Genomic DNA, 20,335 nt, shown 5'->3' with positions numbered 1-20,335 from the left:
ACAGTCACACTTGAAGGGATGCATATCCTTAAGAACTTTGACTGAGATATTATGTACTGCTTTTGCATGCTGTTGGTAGACTTTGTCGCAGTCATTTTTTTGGAGATGTCCATAAGGTGTCATCTAAAAGGAAGAATATGCTAATGATAGAATCAAAACTAAAGATCATCAACTGCTGACATAAAGAAAAAAGTAGACTTCCTTTAACTAGAAACTATATTGTAGGAAAGGTAACAATAAGAAACTAAAATGTAGTAATTTTAAAATATATGCTCTCCAACTCAAATTAGTAGTGTCTTACTCCTGTACATCATACTTTCCTGCTAGCAATAGAGTTGTGTCAATCATCTAACTCCTTTCAGAGAAAAATTTCTGAATTAAAATAATGTGGCTTCTGATGCAAATCTGAAGTTCATATATAGTTAATTGGGCCTCCTGCCACTAAGCTTTCCATATCTGGTCTTGACTTTCATCTAACTCTGTTCTCAAGATTAATCTGATGTTATTACATTGTCAAAGAACTGCCTTTTGATACGCATTAATAAAAGCATTTTTAAAATTTTTGATACTTAATTTAATTTACAAAAAAATAAAACAGGTTACAACTTATTCCTAAACAATTAATGACTAAGCATTTTTTAAAATTTTTTAATAAAATATATATATATATCTTCTACAGGGTGTTTGGAAAGTCACTGTGCACTTACATATTTATTAACAGTTTCAATTTAGAAAATAGAAGGTAAATATGAATGACAATTATAAACAATGTTGAAAGTAACCCCTGTTAACAAAAATACAGGCTTGGATCCTTCTTTTGTTTCTAAACACCGCTATCAGTTGCTCACTTGAAATAGACTGAATGAATGCTATTATCACTGCTGTCATCCAGCATGCACAAATAATCTTGATAGACTGCAGATTTTTCTGCTTCCCATAGATAAAAGTCTGGTGGATTTAGATCTGGTGAATGTGGGGACCACATGCCTTTCAAAATCCACCCTCCCAACAGAACTGCCGAGAGATAAACAGGAAGAGGCAATGGAAAGGATCCCTTTTACTTTTAACCCACATTTAAAATCTTTATACACTACAATTACAAAGAAAAGGAAGGTTAATATTACATACAGGAGATGCCTCTCCATGTTCAGCCTACTATGCAATGAAAAAGACCCCCAACCCTGACAAACTTCCATGCATCAGGGACAACAGATGGGATAGGGAAATGGTTTATATTGGGTCAACTAAACGTTCAATGGGGGTCAGGACACTAGAGAATAAATCAGATGTACAGCATAATAAGCATACCTTCGCACTCTCCACATACATGACAGACCCTGATATTACAGCAGACTTCTCCAGAACCCAACTCATCCTTACTACTCCAGAGGCAGAACACCTCAAGTGGTTAGAGGTGGTGAAGATTTTTAAAGCTTATTGCAAGTCCACATGCATTAATTTTAGGAAAGAGATGAGTTTATCAATGGTGTGACAGGCTTTACTTGACAGCAGAGTTTCATTGTTGATCTTATTTAAGGATAACACAGGAGTACGCATGCGCATAAATCCGTTGTTCGAATTCTTCATCTTACAATTTGAATATTATATTGTAGAATGAATTTAGAAGATCCAGCTAATTTCAAATTAAAAAACCCAAAGAACTTGGAAGGAGTTAAGAAAGCATTTGTTATTTGCTGCTTAACCTTACTTCGTACTGGTTATTGGTTTTAGAGAATGTTATAAAATTGTAATTTCATTTAAATTAAAAAATATTAACTGTTGAGACAATTCCAAAGATCACATTAGTTATTTTATTTCTGCCTAGAAACAATAATATATAAAAACTTTAGAACACTATATTGTCAAAGCTGTTGGCGTAAAAAAATTACAGCTTCTATCCATGTACACCATCTAGTTATTACTGATTGTAAGGTAATGGTGTATTTGAAAGGTAGTCTTTATAAAACAACACCTTTAAAGAAGCTTTTATAAATATTTCTTTACTGTTGCTAATAAACTCATCAACTAGTAGAAAACTATTTCTAATTTCTTCTACTGTATAATTCAAACCATAAGCTAAACAAGAGATATAAATGAGATTAGAATAGAATAGTTTTAGATTTTTTCCTGCTAATAACATTAAGATGCTACACATCAGACATCATGAACAAAACTTTTTCTGAAGATATACTTTCTGGCAAAAAAAAAAAATGAAGAAAAATCTTCTTGAATAAATCAAGTGATTGTAATATTATTTGTTTCATCTAGCTTTTTACAATAAATGATACAGGAAAAATTTAGTTGATCTGCAAGAACATCTATCAATAAGTAAGAAATATAACAAGTTAACAACAACAAAATAAATATTATTGCTCACTATTTGTTTCTGAATTATTTCTATATATCATTTTTGTATTAAACTTTTAGGAGGCACAACGTTTACAGGTTTACATTTTTTTTTAAAAATCTTTTATGATAGCATTATTTATTTTATTCAAATAAAATAAATAAAATTGTAGAAATAAGTATATCACAGAAATCCTTGTTAAATCTTGTTCAGTTTCTTTTTATGTTGTCAGTAGACACTGTAACAAGGACTGTTTCAAAGTAGAAGCGTGCTTCAATTTTTTGCATTTCCTACATAAAAAGATGCTTTTGCATCTGCATCTACAAGTATTTTCTTTCATATGACATCTATTTTAATAATTTTTATAGTAATAGTAATAAAAAAAAGTTTCAAAACAATAAAAAATAAGAAAATAGGCCTGCTTTTCCCAAAAGAAAGAGAATACCTCTATTTACTCTTTTACTGCAAGTCAACAAAATATTTTATCACCATTGAAAACTAATTCAGAGTATGGTTTTATCCATGTGTTTACTTTAAACATAATCTTCAATTAATTGTATATAAAGGATAATACCAGAAATGTATGAGACTTTTTCTTTGTTTCATCTGAACACTAAGATGCAATCAATTACCAAAGTAAAAACAAAAAACTGTTAACTGTACGAAGAAAAATGATTCAATTTTCCAATATATCTACAAAATAACTTTATACAGTATTTTTAAAAAAGAATAGTATTCTTTAATGAAGATTTTTTTTGATAAAAAAAAATCTAATAATATTTTAATATAATAAATATAAATAAATGTTTACAGTAATATAAATAAATATATTTTTATTTTTTAATGTTTTTCAATATTTTTTCAATAAACTTTTCCTTTTATGACACCAAATTGATTTGTCGTTCATATTCCACGTACAAATTACTCATTCACTTTCAGATACGAAAATGTTCGTATCTGGAACCAAAATAGGAAATGAGTATCATATTTTAAATTTCTTTTATAGTTTGTTCTATAATACCCAATCAACGTGTCATTCTCATTCCCGACACCCAGTAATCAATTATAACAGCTACTTACTATGGGAATAGTCGTATTGGCAAAAGACGACAGAAAACATTACGCAAGTTATGTTGTAGATGGTGCCTGTTGTTCGATTGCCAAATACAAGATAATTCATAATTGGCAGTCTACATGTTAAAACAGTACATTGTTACATATTTGACTACTTAAAATGTTTTAAAAAGGTTGGAGACAATAGGATTTACAGATATTTTTAAAATTATACACAATATATTTAAAAAATGAATAAATATGCATAAAAATATATATTTTTTTCTCTAAAATAAGTCAAAGAATGCAAATTATGCAAACAATACTTGTATTCAATTGCTTGTGCCTTTCATTAAACCGAAATAACTACTATGAATTGCAGAATACCTTGGTAGAGGAATAAAAAGACTACAGGAAACAATGATGAGATATGATGTTATTGCAACATGTATAACTCATTCCAGAAAAGTTTTCATTCTATGATTAAAAAAAAAATCTTGACCTACTGCTAGAATTATTAAGCAAAATGTCAGTACAATATTTCATAAACTAGTTCTGTAAAGTGTGGGAAATAAATATAACAACAGATACTTGATTGCTTGCTGTTCTCTCGATTGGTTGTATGTTCCTTTGAACCAAGCATAAAATTGCTATTGAGAACTTATCACACTCCTCTTGATGGAAAAAGTGGATTTTAATTTTCTATTTTTTACAAAGAATGTGCATTTCAGGCCATATGCCCTTCTTCAGTCCTTATTATGTATAATGTATAATTAATAAAACTAAAAATTTAATTAATGGTGACTACTGGAATAACTAATTGTTAAAAATGTGGGACATATGACCCAAAATGCATATATACTTTGTAAAAAAAATAGAAAATTAAAATTCACTTTTTCCATCAAGAGGAGTGTTCCTGTGTGATAAATTCTCAATAGCAATTTTATGCTTGGTTCAAGGAGCATACAACATAATAATAGATGTTGCAGCAATATCTAATTAGAATTAATAACAAAAACTTGGTTCAGTACTTTTCAATTAAAAACTTACAACTTAAGAACATTCAACAGAATGAATGATAGTGAGATACTTTCAAAAAATGTTTCACTATGAAATAAAATTGAGTGCTTTTCTACGTAACTCCAAATTACAAAGAACAAAACTTTATTTTAATATTTAATATATGATTACATTTCTTTCATATATCATTAATTAGCATATTAATTTTGTTAATTAATTCTCGGAATTAACATTCAACACATTTAAGACTAAAATAAAATAAAATCAAATCAAAGAAAAATTTTTTCGAGAACATTTTAAAATTAAATTTAAATCCCGTTTTCATTTTATAATCTAGTTAAATAAGCAATAAAATAATAAATATTTAAAAACTAAATACAATTACATGTTCCGAATAAAATATAATTTATATTTTAATAAGCAATGTAATTTTATTTATAATTTTCACTTTAATGTTATTTTTCTTTTGTGTAAATTATTATTATTAGATTAAAATTTATTTCGCAGTACTTTCAAAGTATCGGTGATGTGTGTATTAGTATAAATCGGATAAATACTTTAATTATATTAAAAATAAAAAAATATTAAATAAGTAAACCGATTAATTTTTTATTATGTTTTTATACTTCTGAATTTTGCAGTTATAATCTTTAATATGTTACAAACATTTTCAATTAAATTATAATTTTATTAACGTTGATATAGAAAAAATAGTAACAATTCTTATAGATTTAAACCTTAAAAAAAAAAAAAACCCATTAAATTATGATAACTATAATGAAAGTTTCTATAAACTGAAAGAAATTATCATTTAATCTCATAATTTAATATTAAAATTGAATGATTTGTTAAAATTGTTATAAAATAAGCAATAAAATTTATTTTGAATATTAAAAATGTCAATGACTCTAAAATCCAGACATGTTTTATTTTCAAACTGTCTGGATTTCAGAAAATCAATTAAATAAAAATATCATAACATCGTATCGTAGATTTTCCTACTAGAATTGTAAATTATTAATAAATTGTCCGTATTCATTTTCTGTAAGAGAAATACTTTATTCATATGACAAATATAATAAGCATGCATGTTTTATTTAAATACTTATATGAAAATTTCTACTGCAAGAATATGTTTATATGGACAGATATATGAATTGATTAGTAGAGTGTACTTTTAGTAACAATATACAGATTTCTACTAATGAATTTACATTCAAATACAGCAAGCAATTAAAATCATTTTGTTATAACGTTCTTGAGCAAAGATAAAAGTACATTTATAATCATTTACAGTTATTATTGTTGAGTTCTCTTTATAAACATTAAAATTAATTCCATGAGGCGAGAAATAAACGCTGGAGGTTGCAAACATAATCCAATAAGAATATTATCAACCAAATTCTTTTCTTGAAATCTGATTAATATAATTTGTATTCATTATATTTTTGCATATATTCACATTAACAACATGAAAGATATCATTTAATGTTGAAGTAAACAAACAAGCCCTGTTTGCATTCACCATTTCAAATTTACACAGCAGTACCTATAAGTCGTTTTTGAGCTGCATGTGGTAGGAAGTGTTCCTTACAATTTTTCCATTTGCAAACATTTATTCTTTATTACTTATCTTTACTTATCTGCAATGATGAGAATTTAGCCATCGTCCTCATACCATTCACTACTACTACAACCATCATCCCTCACTGATCTCCAAAATAGGATAAATAATTATCTTACTTGTTTTCATTATTCTTTCTTAAAAATTATATGTATAGCTCATATATATTTCAATCATTTTCAAATTAGAAGAGTTTTGAGTCTATATTTAGAAGTTTGACAGTTTTGTGACAAGAAATATGCTGTAGAAACTTAACTCTTGTTTATATCGTTCAGCCTATAATAAAATCGGTTTCATTATATGTCGTTTCACTTAAACTCACAATTTCCAAAAACAATTAAGTGAGGATGAGGACTTCCTACAATATGAACCATATAACAATAATCGGATCATTAAACATCAAGAAATTTTTGATCCGTACAGAAAATGTATACAGTATTTACTTTATCAAGAACATTGCCTTTTGCTTTTGACATGTGATTTCTTTTTAATACATTAACACTTGTATCCCTTTATTTTTCAATTTATGGCACTTAAACTATTGAATAAAATAAATAAAATAATTAAAAAAAATTATCAAGTCTAGTATGTCTGAAAAGACATCGTCATCAAGTACCTTAACTGACGATAATATCAATTAATTTACACCTAAGTGTACAGTTCATAAAATAAATAATGATTCGTTATATCTGTTGTCTAATTCTTATAAAAATAAATTGTACTACATTTGAAGTTGAGATGAAGAAAAATAACTTTCAATTAAGATGCTATCGACTTCTTGCACTAATCAAAGAGGATTAGTTCTGTTTTTACTCCCATTAAGTAGCACTATAGAAAAAAACAGATATTTATATATAATGAAAAGTATTAACAAATACTCAATAGTAATGAAATTTATCATCGAATTTAATTGTTCTTATCAATTTTGAAAATTTACTACCGTTTATGTCTTGTTTTATTGGATTTTATGTCATTTGAAAATGATTAAAACTTTCTACTGAACTTTGAAAAAAGTATTTATTCTGGGCAGTAATGAAAAAGATAAACTTCTTTTTTTCTACAAAGAAGTATTTTTAGTTTGTTTAAATTTATTGCAAAAATAAATAAATAAATAAAATAAAAATAATAAGTAAATAGGTCAAAATAAAAGAAAGAAAAAATTGTAAGCGTGTAAAGTTTATAAGAAGATCAACTAAATTAATTTCACAGAGGATTACTTGAATTGAAGTAAATATTTTAAATTTTTTAGAGTCAGCATAAAGGATAATTTCATTAAGTTTTGACATTTGTATAAATTTTACATACTACTTTTTCACATTCTTGTAAAATTTTTAATTAACAGAATATATATAGCTGAAATATAAATAATTTTTTCTGCTGAAGAAAGTTATTTATTTATAATAAAAATGTCATAATTAATATTTGTATTAATAATATAAACTATTAATTCATTATACTTTTGCCCACTAGTAGCCAAGTGGAGAAAACCCCCGAATGCTGGTAGTTTGTCATGGGTTTATGCCTTACCAACAGGCTGGAATTATGGAGTTTTCTGAGTTTTTTCATGTCTAACATATAAATAGGGGACAGTTTCTTACAGAAAGTCCTCTGGGAGGTGTCCTACCTAGGCAGATCAGCCATATGTTTAGTTGTTTTATTCCTTTCAAGTGTGCTTGTGCATTATATCTTTTGTATCTGTTGTAAATAACAAACTTTCTTACAATTACATCAGCATCGCATATAATTAATTATTTAACAAATTTATAATGTTCTAGTGAGAAAATAGTCTCCCTTTGCCCTGAAATACAATGGTAACTTTTAAAAATAATAATCTTTGAAGAGTAATTCAAAAATACTCTAATTAATTTTGCATACATTCTAATTTAATATCAAAACAAATTTTGTTTTTTAATTCATGTTTAAAACTAAATTAGAATGATAAGTTTTACATATAACACCTATGCATCCTCTACACGTTGTGTACACGTAGGAGATGCATACATCTTATTTTGCAGGCTTTTAGACTACAGAAGTGAAAAGAAATAATGAACCTTTCATATTATAATCTGATATAAATAAAATATTCAAAGATCAACATTATAACTTCCAAGTTATATTGTTGATCTTTGAATATTATAATATTTGTGTATTTAAGAGAAGTTTTACAAAATTATTTTCTAATAAACCACAGAAAAATTCATAAATATTCTTAAAAACATAAATAAGAATATTTTATATTTTATATGTATTTTCTTCAAATGTTAAATTTAATACAAACAATATATCTTTGTAAATTTTATATACTTTCAAGTATTTAACAATTTCATCTCAAAATAATTCTTAAAATATAAAAATCCAAGTGATCTATTTTCATTCTGATATCTCTTCCTTAACTTTTATCTTTTAATCGTCAATATAAGTTACATTAAGTTTTAATTAAGTGATAAGCTGAATGTAAAAAAAAAAGAAATGTAACAGTTATATTAATTAAGGCAAAAATGAAGAAGAAAATATATGAACTATGTTCAATCTATATATAGTAGATATAAGTTTCTCTAATATATCATTTATTACTCCATTACAATTTTTCTCAAATCACAATGTCTAGCTTAGTATGAATTTTTACCTATTTATCATTGATCATAACTACACATTAATTACATTAACTATCTGCTTACATATATAGAGCATAATTAACAATCATTATAGTTTATTTCGAGAAGTGTCATAGCAACTTAACATACTTTACAAAGAATAAAATTAATAAAAATTTTAAAGCAAAAAAAAAAAAAAATTATTCTATTCATATCCAACATTGACTTGCATAAAAATAGCTTTAATATAAAATTAATGGAGCTTAATCATAATTACACTCTCGATTTTCTTGATAAATCTTTCTCGTGGGATATCAACTTCCCTTCGTATTCTCATTTGATCTTCTATATTTATGTATTCATTAAAATATATTTCCATTAAAACTAACAAATTTTATATTATTTGATCATATATAAATTTAATCAATGCAATTAATAATCTAAAGATAACTCATTATTGCAATTATTTCATGTAAAAATAAAAAAAATTTAAATTAGATATATTCAGATTCTAAATTATGAGCAGAAGAAACATTAGATATACTGTATTCACTACTACTTTTTAAATTAAAATAACATCACTTTATTGTCTGTACCAACATTTGTCCACCTTACTCAAATCAATGGAAGTTTAGATCAAATTTCAGTTGCCAACTATCAACTGCCTGTCAGTTATAAATGAAACATCATGATGACTGTTCTTACACAGCATACAATTATCGAAATGGGCTTGACTAACAAAAATATATACAGGAGGGTGCAAAAATACAGTTGTGAATCTGAGAAATACATATGTACATATTCACCCAGATTCCTTACTTGTGATTTAATTTAAGCATAAAAATAAGTGTTTTTTTCCAGCATTTTTTCCATAATAACAACCGTATATCTATAAACAAAGGTTTCTTCTTCCAATAGTGAGACTAATGATCTTTATCACATCTTAATTATCCACAATAAACAAAGACCAAGATTAAAACAATTCACTTCATTCACCTATTTAACTATGCATTTCAAATTGGTATTTTCCAATCCCTCATCATTCTCGCAGCTTTAGTGTCTAGCGCTGTTCTTGCAGATAATTAAGAATGACGTGATAAAGATCACTAGACTCGCTACTGGAAGAAGAAACCTTTATTTACAGTTATATTTGTTTCATTTTAATAATTTTATTAAATGTTTTATGAACTGTATATCTACATTTGCTCCCCATATATAAGCTTCAACTATTAATCAATATTCATCTAAATTTTTGAGTTTATTCCATATTTTCCGTAAGCTATTGCATTAAATAAAATTATTAAAGCAGCTATTACCATCCAAATGCAATTTTTTAATTAAATAATACCCCAAATAATTAAATGCAAGCATTAACTCCATAACATTCATTATTTTAAATACAAATATGTAAACACACAAATAATAAATTTAATGAAAGGAAACAAAATCTGGTATCGAAATCTTAAATTTCATAAATAAAATTACATCTATATATATAACCCATTCAACTGTCCATCTGTCCCGTAACCATTTGAAAACGGACACTAGAGGCGCCCCTATCATGTATCATATTTCAAACATTCAAATTAACAATTTTAATTCTTATTTAAATTAACGATATAAATTTTTATTATTCATTTTGCCAATAAATTATTATTTGGTCAATATAACAATATAAATAATTCAGTATATTTGTAATAGGAATTTATTATTTCAGGGGCTTATATCTCTCGAAGGGTCGCGAGTAGGGGTATGGCTCCTTTCACTTTATTGTTAATACAGGGGTGTACGATTTGGGGGTTCGCCACCTCTTCATTCGGAGAGTAAATCTTACCATTGGGACTTTAACGGAACTGTACAGCATATTGATAGGAACAAAAAAGTCAAAGGAACCGTGCCTCATGGAAATTTGTAAATAACGCCCACTAGGGGGCGTCCTGGGCTACTAGTTATTAAGAAAATAATTATGATGCAATTAATACNTAAATATATTTTTATTTTTTAATGTTTTTCAATATTTTTTCAATAAACTTTTCCTTTTATGACACCAAATTGATTTGTCGTTCATATTCCACGTACAAATTACTCATTCACTTTCAGATACGAAAATGTTCGTATCTGGAACCAAAATAGGAAATGAGTATCATATTTTAAATTTCTTTTATAGTTTGTTCTATAATACCCAATCAACGTGTCATTCTCATTCCCGACACCCAGTAATCAATTATAACAGCTACTTACTATGGGAATAGTCGTATTGGCAAAAGACGACAGAAAACATTACGCAAGTTATGTTGTAGATGGTGCCTGTTGTTCGATTGCCAAATACAAGATAATTCATAATTGGCAGTCTACATGTTAAAACAGTACATTGTTACATATTTGACTACTTAAAATGTTTTAAAAAGGTTGGAGACAATAGGATTTACAGATATTTTTAAAATTATACACAATATATTTAAAAAATGAATAAATATGCATAAAAATATATATTTTTTTCTCTAAAATAAGTCAAAGAATGCAAATTATGCAAACAATACTTGTATTCAATTGCTTGTGCCTTTCATTAAACCGAAATAACTACTATGAATTGCAGAATACCTTGGTAGAGGAATAAAAAGACTACAGGAAACAATGATGAGATATGATGTTATTGCAACATGTATAACTCATTCCAGAAAAGTTTTCATTCTATGATTAAAAAAAAAATCTTGACCTACTGCTAGAATTATTAAGCAAAATGTCAGTACAATATTTCATAAACTAGTTCTGTAAAGTGTGGGAAATAAATATAACAACAGATACTTGATTGCTTGCTGTTCTCTCGATTGGTTGTATGTTCCTTTGAACCAAGCATAAAATTGCTATTGAGAACTTATCACACTCCTCTTGATGGAAAAAGTGGATTTTAATTTTCTATTTTTTACAAAGAACGTGCATTTCAGGCCATATGCCCTTCTTCAGTCCTTATTATGTATAATGTATAATTAATAAAACTAAAAATTTAATTAATGGTGACTACTGGAATAACTAATTGTTAAAAATGTGGGACATATGACCCAAAATGCATATATACTTTGTAAAAAAAATAGAAAATTAAAATTCACTTTTTCCATCAAGAGGAGTGTTCCTGTGTGATAAATTCTCAATAGCAATTTTATGCTTGGTTCAAGGAGCATACAACATAATAATAGATGTTGCAGCAATATCTAATTAGAATTAATAACAAAAACTTGGTTCAGTACTTTTCAATTAAAAACTTACAACTTAAGAACATTCAACAGAATGAATGATAGTGAGATACTTTCAAAAAATGTTTCACTATGAAATAAAATTGAGTGCTTTTCTACGTAACTCCAAATTACAAAGAACAAAACTTTATTTTAATATTTAATATATGATTACATTTCTTTCATATATCATTAATTAGCATATTAATTTTGTTAATTAATTCTCGGAATTAACATTCAACACATTTAAGACTAAAATAAAATAAAATCAAATCAAAGAAAAATTTTTTCGAGAACATTTTAAAATTAAATTTAAATCCCGTTTTCATTTTATAATCTAGTTAAATAAGCAATAAAATAATAAATATTTAAAAACTAAATACAATTACATGTTCCGAATAAAATATAATTTATATTTTAATAAGCAATGTAATTTTATTTATAATTTTCACTTTAATGTTATTTTTCTTTTGTGTAAATTATTATTATTAGATTAAAATTTATTTCGCAGTACTTTCAAAGTATCGGTGATGTGTGTATTAGTATAAATCGGATAAATACTTTAATTATATTAAAAATAAAAAAATATTAAATAAGTAAACCGATTAATTTTTTATTATGTTTTTATACTTCTGAATTTTGCAGTTATAATCTTTAATATGTTACAAACATTTTCAATTAAATTATAATTTTATTAACGTTGATATAGAAAAAATAGTAACAATTCTTATAGATTTAAACCTTAAAAAAAAAAAAAACCCATTAAATTATGATAACTATAATGAAAGTTTCTATAAACTGAAAGAAATTATCATTTAATCTCATAATTTAATATTAAAATTGAATGATTTGTTAAAATTGTTATAAAATAAGCAATAAAATTTATTTTGAATATTAAAAATGTCAATGACTCTAAAATCCAGACATGTTTTATTTTCAAACTGTCTGGATTTCAGAAAATCAATTAAATAAAAATATCATAACATCGTATCGTAGATTTTCCTACTAGAATTGTAAATTATTAATAAATTGTCCGTATTCATTTTCTGTAAGAGAAATACTTTATTCATATGACAAATATAATAAGCATGCATGTTTTATTTAAATACTTATATGAAAATTTCTACTGCAAGAATATGTTTATATGGACAGATATATGAATTGATTAGTAGAGTGTACTTTTAGTAACAATATACAGATTTCTACTAATGAATTTACATTCAAATACAGCAAGCAATTAAAATCATTTTGTTATAACGTTCTTGAGCAAAGATAAAAGTACATTTATAATCATTTACAGTTATTATTGTTGAGTTCTCTTTATAAACATTAAAATTAATTCCATGAGGCGAGAAATAAACGCTGGAGGTTGCAAACATAATCCAATAAGAATATTATCAACCAAATTCTTTTCTTGAAATCTGATTAATATAATTTGTATTCATTATATTTTTGCATATATTCACATTAACAACATGAAAGATATCATTTAATGTTGAAGTAAACAAACAAGCCCTGTTTGCATTCACCATTTCAAATTTACACAGCAGTACCTATAAGTCGTTTTTGAGCTGCATGTGGTAGGAAGTGTTCCTTACAATTTTTCCATTTGCAAACATTTATTCTTTATTACTTATCTTTACTTATCTGCAATGATGAGAATTTAGCCATCGTCCTCATACCATTCACTACTACTACAACCATCATCCCTCACTGATCTCCAAAATAGGATAAATAATTATCTTACTTGTTTTCATTATTCTTTCTTAAAAATTATATGTATAGCTCATATATATTTCAATCATTTTCAAATTAGAAGAGTTTTGAGTCTATATTTAGAAGTTTGACAGTTTTGTGACAAGAAATATGCTGTAGAAACTTAACTCTTGTTTATATCGTTCAGCCTATAATAAAATCGGTTTCATTATATGTCGTTTCACTTAAACTCACAATTTCCAAAAACAATTAAGTGAGGATGAGGACTTCCTACAATATGAACCATATAACAATAATCGGATCATTAAACATCAAGAAATTTTTGATCCGTACAGAAAATGTATACAGTATTTACTTTATCAAGAACATTGCCTTTTGCTTTTGACATGTGATTTCTTTTTAATACATTAACACTTGTATCCCTTTATTTTTCAATTTATGGCACTTAAACTATTGAATAAAATAAATAAAATAATTAAAAAAAATTATCAAGTCTAGTATGTCTGAAAAGACATCGTCATCAAGTACCTTAACTGACGATAATATCAATTAATTTACACCTAAGTGTACAGTTCATAAAATAAATAATGATTCGTTATATCTGTTGTCTAATTCTTATAAAAATAAATTGTACTACATTTGAAGTTGAGATGAAGAAAAATAACTTTCAATTAAGATGCTATCGACTTCTTGCACTAATCAAAGAGGATTAGTTCTGTTTTTACTCCCATTAAGTAGCACTATAGAAAAAAACAGATATTTATATATAATGAAAAGTATTAACAAATACTCAATAGTAATGAAATTTATCATCGAATTTAATTGTTCCTTATCAATTTTGAAAATTTACTACCGTTTATGTCTTGTTTTATTGGATTTTATGTCATTTGAAAATGATTAAAACTTTCTACTGAACTTTGAAAAAAGTATTTATTCTGGGCAGTAATGAAAAAGATAAACTTCTTTTTTTCTACAAAGAAGTATTTTTAGTTTGTTTAAATTTATTGCAAAAATAAATAAATAAATAAAATAAAAATAATAAGTAAATAGGTCAAAATAAAAGAAAGAAAAAATTGTAAGCGTGTAAAGTTTATAAGAAGATCAACTAAATTAATTTCACAGAGGATTACTTGAATTGAAGTAAATATTTTAAATTTTTTAGAGTCAGCATAAAGGATAATTTCATTAAGTTTTGACATTTGTATAAATTTTACATACTACTTTTTCACATTCTTGTAAAATTTTTAATTAACAGAATATATATAGCTGAAATATAAATAATTTTTTCTGCTGAAGAAAGTTATTTATTTATAATAAAAATGTCATAATTAATATTTGTATTAATAATATAAACTATTAATTCATTATACTTTTGCCCACTAGTAGCCAAGTGGAGAAAACCCCCGAATGCTGGTAGTTTGTCATGGGTTTATGCCTTACCAACAGGCTGGAATTATGGAGTTTTCTGAGTTTTTTCATGTCTAACATATAAATAGGGGACAGTTTCTTACAGAAAGTCCTCTGGGAGGTGTCCTACCTAGGCAGATCAGCCATATGTTTAGTTGTTTTATTCCTTTCAAGTGTGCTTGTGCATTATATCTTTTGTATCTGTTGTAAATAACAAACTTTCTTACAATTACATCAGCATCGCATATAATTAATTATTTAACAAATTTATAATGTTCTAGTGAGAAAATAGTCTCCCTTTGCCCTGAAATACAATGGTAACTTTTAAAAATAATAATCTTTGAAGAGTAATTCAAAAATACTCTAATTAATTTTGCATACATTCTAATTTAATATCAAAACAAATTTTGTTTTTTAATTCATGTTTAAAACTAAATTAGAATGATAAGTTTTACATATAACACCTATGCATCCTCTACACGTTGTGTACACGTAGGAGATGCATACATCTTATTTTGCAGGCTTTTAGACTACAGAAGTGAAAAGAAACAATGAACCTTTCATATTATAATCTGATATAAATAAAATATTCAAAGATCAACATTATAACTTCCAAGTTATATTGTTGATCTTTGAATATTATAATATTTGTGTATTTAAGAGAAGTTTTACAAAATTATTTTCTAATAAACCACAGAAAAATTCATAAATATTCTTAAAAACATAAATAAGAATATTTTATATTTTATATGTATTTTCTTCAAATGTTAAATTTAATACAAACAATATATCTTTGTAAATTTTATATACTTTCAAGTATTTAACAATTTCATCTCAAAATAATTCTTAAAATATAAAAATCCAAGTGATCTATTTTCATTCTGATATCTCTTCCTTAACTTTTATCTTTTAATCGTCAATATAAGTTACATTAAGTTTTAATTAAGTGATAAGCTGAATGTAAAAAAAAAAGAAATGTAACAGTTATATTAATTAAGGCAAAAATGAAGAAGAAAATATATGAACTATGTTCAATCTATATATAGTAGATATAAGTTTCTCTAATATATCATTTATTACTCCATTACAATTTTTCTCAAATCACAATGTCTAGCTTAGTATGAATTTTTACCTATTTATCATTGATCATAACTACACATTAATTACATTAACTATCTGCTTACATATATAGAGCATAATTAACAATCATTATAGTTTATTTCGAGAAGTGTCATAGCAACTTAACATACTTTACAAAGAATAAAATTAATAAAAATTTTAAAGCAAAAAAAAAAAAAATTATTCTATTCATATCCAACATTGACTTGCATAAAAATAGCTTTAATATAAAATTAATGGAGCTTAATCATAATTACACTCTCGATTTTCTTGATAAATCTTTCTCGTGGGATATCAACTTCCCTTCGTATTCTCATTTGATCTTCTATATTTATGTATTCATTAAAATATATTTCCATTAAAACTAACAAATTTTATATTATTTGATCATATATAAATTTAATCAATGCAATTAATAATCTAAAGATAACTCATTATTGCAATTATTTCATGTAAAAATAAAAAAAATTTAAATTAGATATATTCAGATTCTAAATTATGAGCAGAAGAAACATTAGATATACTGTATTCACTACTACTTTTTAAATTAAAATAACATCACTTTATTGTCTGTACCAACATTTGTCCACCTTACTCAAATCAATGGAAGTTTAGATCAAATTTCAGTTGCCAACTATCAACTGCCTGTCAGTTATAAATGAAACATCATGATGACTGTTCTTACACAGCATACAATTATCGAAATGGGCTTGACTAACAAAAATATATACAGGAGGGTGCAAAAATACAGTTGTGAATCTGAGAAATACATATGTACATATTCACCCAGATTCCTTACTTGTGATTTAATTTAAGCATAAAAATAAGTGTTTTTTTCCAGCATTTTTTCCATAATAACAACCATATATCTATAAACAAAGGTTTCTTCTTCCAATAGTGAGACTAATGATCTTTATCACATCTTAATTATCCACAATAAACAAAGACCAAGATTAAAACAATTCACTTCATTCACCTATTTAACTATGCATTTCAAATTGGTATTTTCCAATCCCTCATCATTCTCGCAGCTTTAGTGTCTAGCGCTGTTCTTGCAGATAATTAAGAATGACGTGATAAAGATCACTAGACTCGCTACTGGAAGAAGAAACCTTTATTTACAGTTATATTTGTTTCATTTTAATAATTTTATTAAATGTTTTATGAACTGTATATCTACATTTGCTCCCCATATATAAGCTTCAACTATTAATCAATATTCATCTAAATTTTTGAGTTTATTCCATATTTTCCGTAAGCTATTGCATTAAATAAAATTATTAAAGCAGCTATTACCATCCAAATGCAATTTTTTAATTAAATAATACCCCAAATAATTAAATGCAAGCATTAACTCCATAACATTCATTATTTTAAATACAAATATGTAAACACACAATTAATAAATTTAATGAAAGGAAACAAAATCTGGTATCGAAATCTTAAATTTCATAAATAAAATTACATCTATATATATAACCCATTCAACTGTCCGTCTGTCCCGTAACCATTTGAAAACGGACACTAGAGGCGCCCCTATCATGTATCATATTTCAAACATTCAAATTAACAATTTTAATTCTTATTTAAATTAACGATATAAATTTTTATTATTCATTTTGCCAATAAATTATTATTTGGTCAATATAACAATATAAATAATTCAGTATATTTGTAATAGGAATTTATTATTTCAGGGGCTTATATCTCTCGAAGGGTCGCGAGTAGGGGTATGGCTCCTTTCACTTTATTGTTAATACAGGGGTGTACGATTTGGGGGTTCGCCACCTCTTCATTCGGAGAGTAAATCTTACCATTGGGACTTTAACGGAACTGTACAGCATATTGATAGGAACAAAAAAGTCAAAGGAACCGTGCCTCATGGAAATTTGTAAATAACGCCCACTAGGGGGCGTCCTGGGCTACTAGTTATTAAGAAAATAATTATGATGCAATTAATACCGATTAAGCACATATAAATTAAGAGACATAACTTGAATACAATTAAGTAATTCCATTGTAAGCATCATTTCAATAGCAAATTTTTGTGAACAATTTTTTTTTTACTTCCCGGCTCTTACACATAACAGAGAAAAAGCATGGCAATCGATCAAAAAACGACCCCCCAAGATTTTTGCATTTTTGGACTCGGGACCTCGAAACTTCGAAGAATGCAAAAAAATTCAAGTTTTTTTTTCTGTATATATGGACGTTAGCGTGTGGGGAGAGGAACAATTTTGAACCTCTTTGAAGCTTAATAACTCCCATACCTTTTGACGAAAATTTCTAAAATTTTACAGGGAGGTTTGTGTATTAAAGGGATCAATGCTATTAAATTTTGGCAGTTAAAGGTCGAGGAGTTGGGGAAATCGTGTGTCGTATCTTGATTTTAATCATTATCATTCACAATTTTTTTTTTTAAAACTCATCTGTACAATCAAAATTAAGCTTTTTGCCATATTATAATAATTAAAAACGTTTTTAATAAAGCATAACAGATGGCGTCACACACGCAGTTTTAAATGTTGCCGGGAAAGTTAAGCAACTCACTGCTGATATATTTTTTTTTTACATTAAATAATTAAACGTGGATGAATAAATAATTTTATTAATCCTATACAAAAAGTATATATATATTTATCTATTTATTAAAACACATTCTACAATTTAAATAAAATTAACTTTATGAAAAGAACTTATCACATTATATACATTTAGATAAGATAAAAATCAAAACATTCACCTTTCTTTTAATGATAATTAATCTAAATCGTCATATTAACAGCTTATAAATCGATTTAACGTAATTAAGCACATACCTAAGCTATATTTTCACATCTTTGTGACGATGGAAGAGACGATCGGTCGCAGAGCAAGCCTTGTTTTCAAACGTATCCACCTCGAAGACAATTAAGATAAAATACTCAACGCATACGCCATAGATTACTTATAAGAATTTAAACACCTCATAAACAACAATTACGCATTCGTCAATTAATAAAAACTTGATGTTTGGTTCCTCGATGAAAATCATAACAAACTCATCAAGATTTCGCATCCGCCATTACGCACTTCTTCCCCATCGGCAATAAATACTCTCCGACCCTTATCTTTGTTTACTAACTAATAAAAACACGGCGAAATTAATCGATAAAAATCAACTTTTATATATTTCGACGTGACGTGTATTAATCGAATAACCGTTTTAGTTTCGAGCGTGAAAAATTTACTTATTAGTATAAAAATCCCGTTTGGAGATTATAAAATGGCGACTGTATTTGTTGTTATCGATACGGATTATGGCGAGTTCGTCTGATTTTTACCAGGATATTTGGTGAGAACGGCGTTGGTTTATTTTTCTTTTAAAGTAATTTTCGAAATTGATAAAAGTTACGTTAAATTACGCGTTTTTTTCGAGATTTCCGCTCGTTTTAATTACGTACGCCGCTTTTTACGAATTAAAAAAGTCGTAACGCAGTTTAAAACTTGTTAACAACTTTATTATTGGGTATAATTACTCGAAAGGTTTTCGAGGAAATATTATAATAGGGAAATACTATTTAGGATGCGATGCGTGTATATTGTCACATTGTCAGTACTTAAATATCTTCATTGAGAAATTATTCTTAAGGTATTTAAAAACATTATTAAAAAAAAAAAAAAAAGGTAAGATGGAAACTCTCAATAAGAGATTTCCCACTTCCAGAATTGCAGACTCCCTGCACGAGCTAAAAGAAAAGTCAAAGAAATCGTGCAATCGTCGCGATATATTTGCCTCCAAATATTGGTTTTTACCGCGTACCGGTACCGCTGCCCATTCTCTGCGCTCCACGTCGTTCCGGAGTCTCTGTCGCTCGCCTCGACTGATACTCTGCAAGTGATTGTGCACTTCAGTGCGAGTACCGAAGTGCCCACGTGGGGCAAGCCCCTACGTCCCAAAAATGGTAGATGTTCGCTTATGTAGCCCTAATGGCAGTATCGTGTTTAACAATCTAGCCCACACGACTGTGCTGGCTTCAAGTAGCCACTTGCTTGTTTGTGGATGTTATATAGTTTTAGGGAGGATAGGGGCTTGCAACCACTCACACGCCAAGGTACAAGCAGTAGCGAGCACAGAGGTGCGTGTCTACGTGCAAAGTACGTAGGATAGTTGTAGACTGATGTGTGTTAAAAACTGACCTTTGGAGACAAATATCACGCCAAGGGTCAACAGTTATGGGGTGGT

At 26.9% G+C, this 20,335-nt stretch overlaps 2 protein-coding genes across 2 annotated transcripts in view; one reads left to right on the top strand and one right to left on the bottom strand.

Moving 5' to 3' along the window:
- The window catches only part of LOC111636533 (SH3 domain-containing RING finger protein 3-like), a 47,017-nt gene extending 27,827 nt beyond the window's left edge, over nt 1-19,190 (bottom strand). The window contains exon 1 of the mRNA XM_023381814.1: nt 18,930-19,190. The gene's annotated coding sequence lies outside the window, so the exon portion shown is untranslated. The remainder of the gene's footprint in view (nt 1-18,929) is intronic.
- A 182-nt stretch (nt 19,191-19,372) lies between these two features.
- The window catches only part of LOC111636526 (FTS and Hook-interacting protein-like), a 57,865-nt gene continuing 56,902 nt past the window's right edge, over nt 19,373-20,335 (top strand). Inside the window, exon 1 of the mRNA XM_023381808.1 lies at nt 19,373-19,444. The gene's annotated coding sequence lies outside the window, so the exon portion shown is untranslated. The remainder of the gene's footprint in view (nt 19,445-20,335) is intronic.

Source organism: Centruroides sculpturatus, unplaced genomic scaffold, assembly GCF_000671375.1.
Source record: "Centruroides sculpturatus isolate CEXI.00-Female unplaced genomic scaffold, Cexi_2.0 scaffold996, whole genome shotgun sequence".
NCBI classification, from domain to species: Eukaryota; Metazoa; Arthropoda; class Arachnida; order Scorpiones; family Buthidae; genus Centruroides; species Centruroides sculpturatus.
Note: the sequence above shows the minus strand (reverse complement) of the source record. Positions and strands in the feature narration are given on the sequence as shown.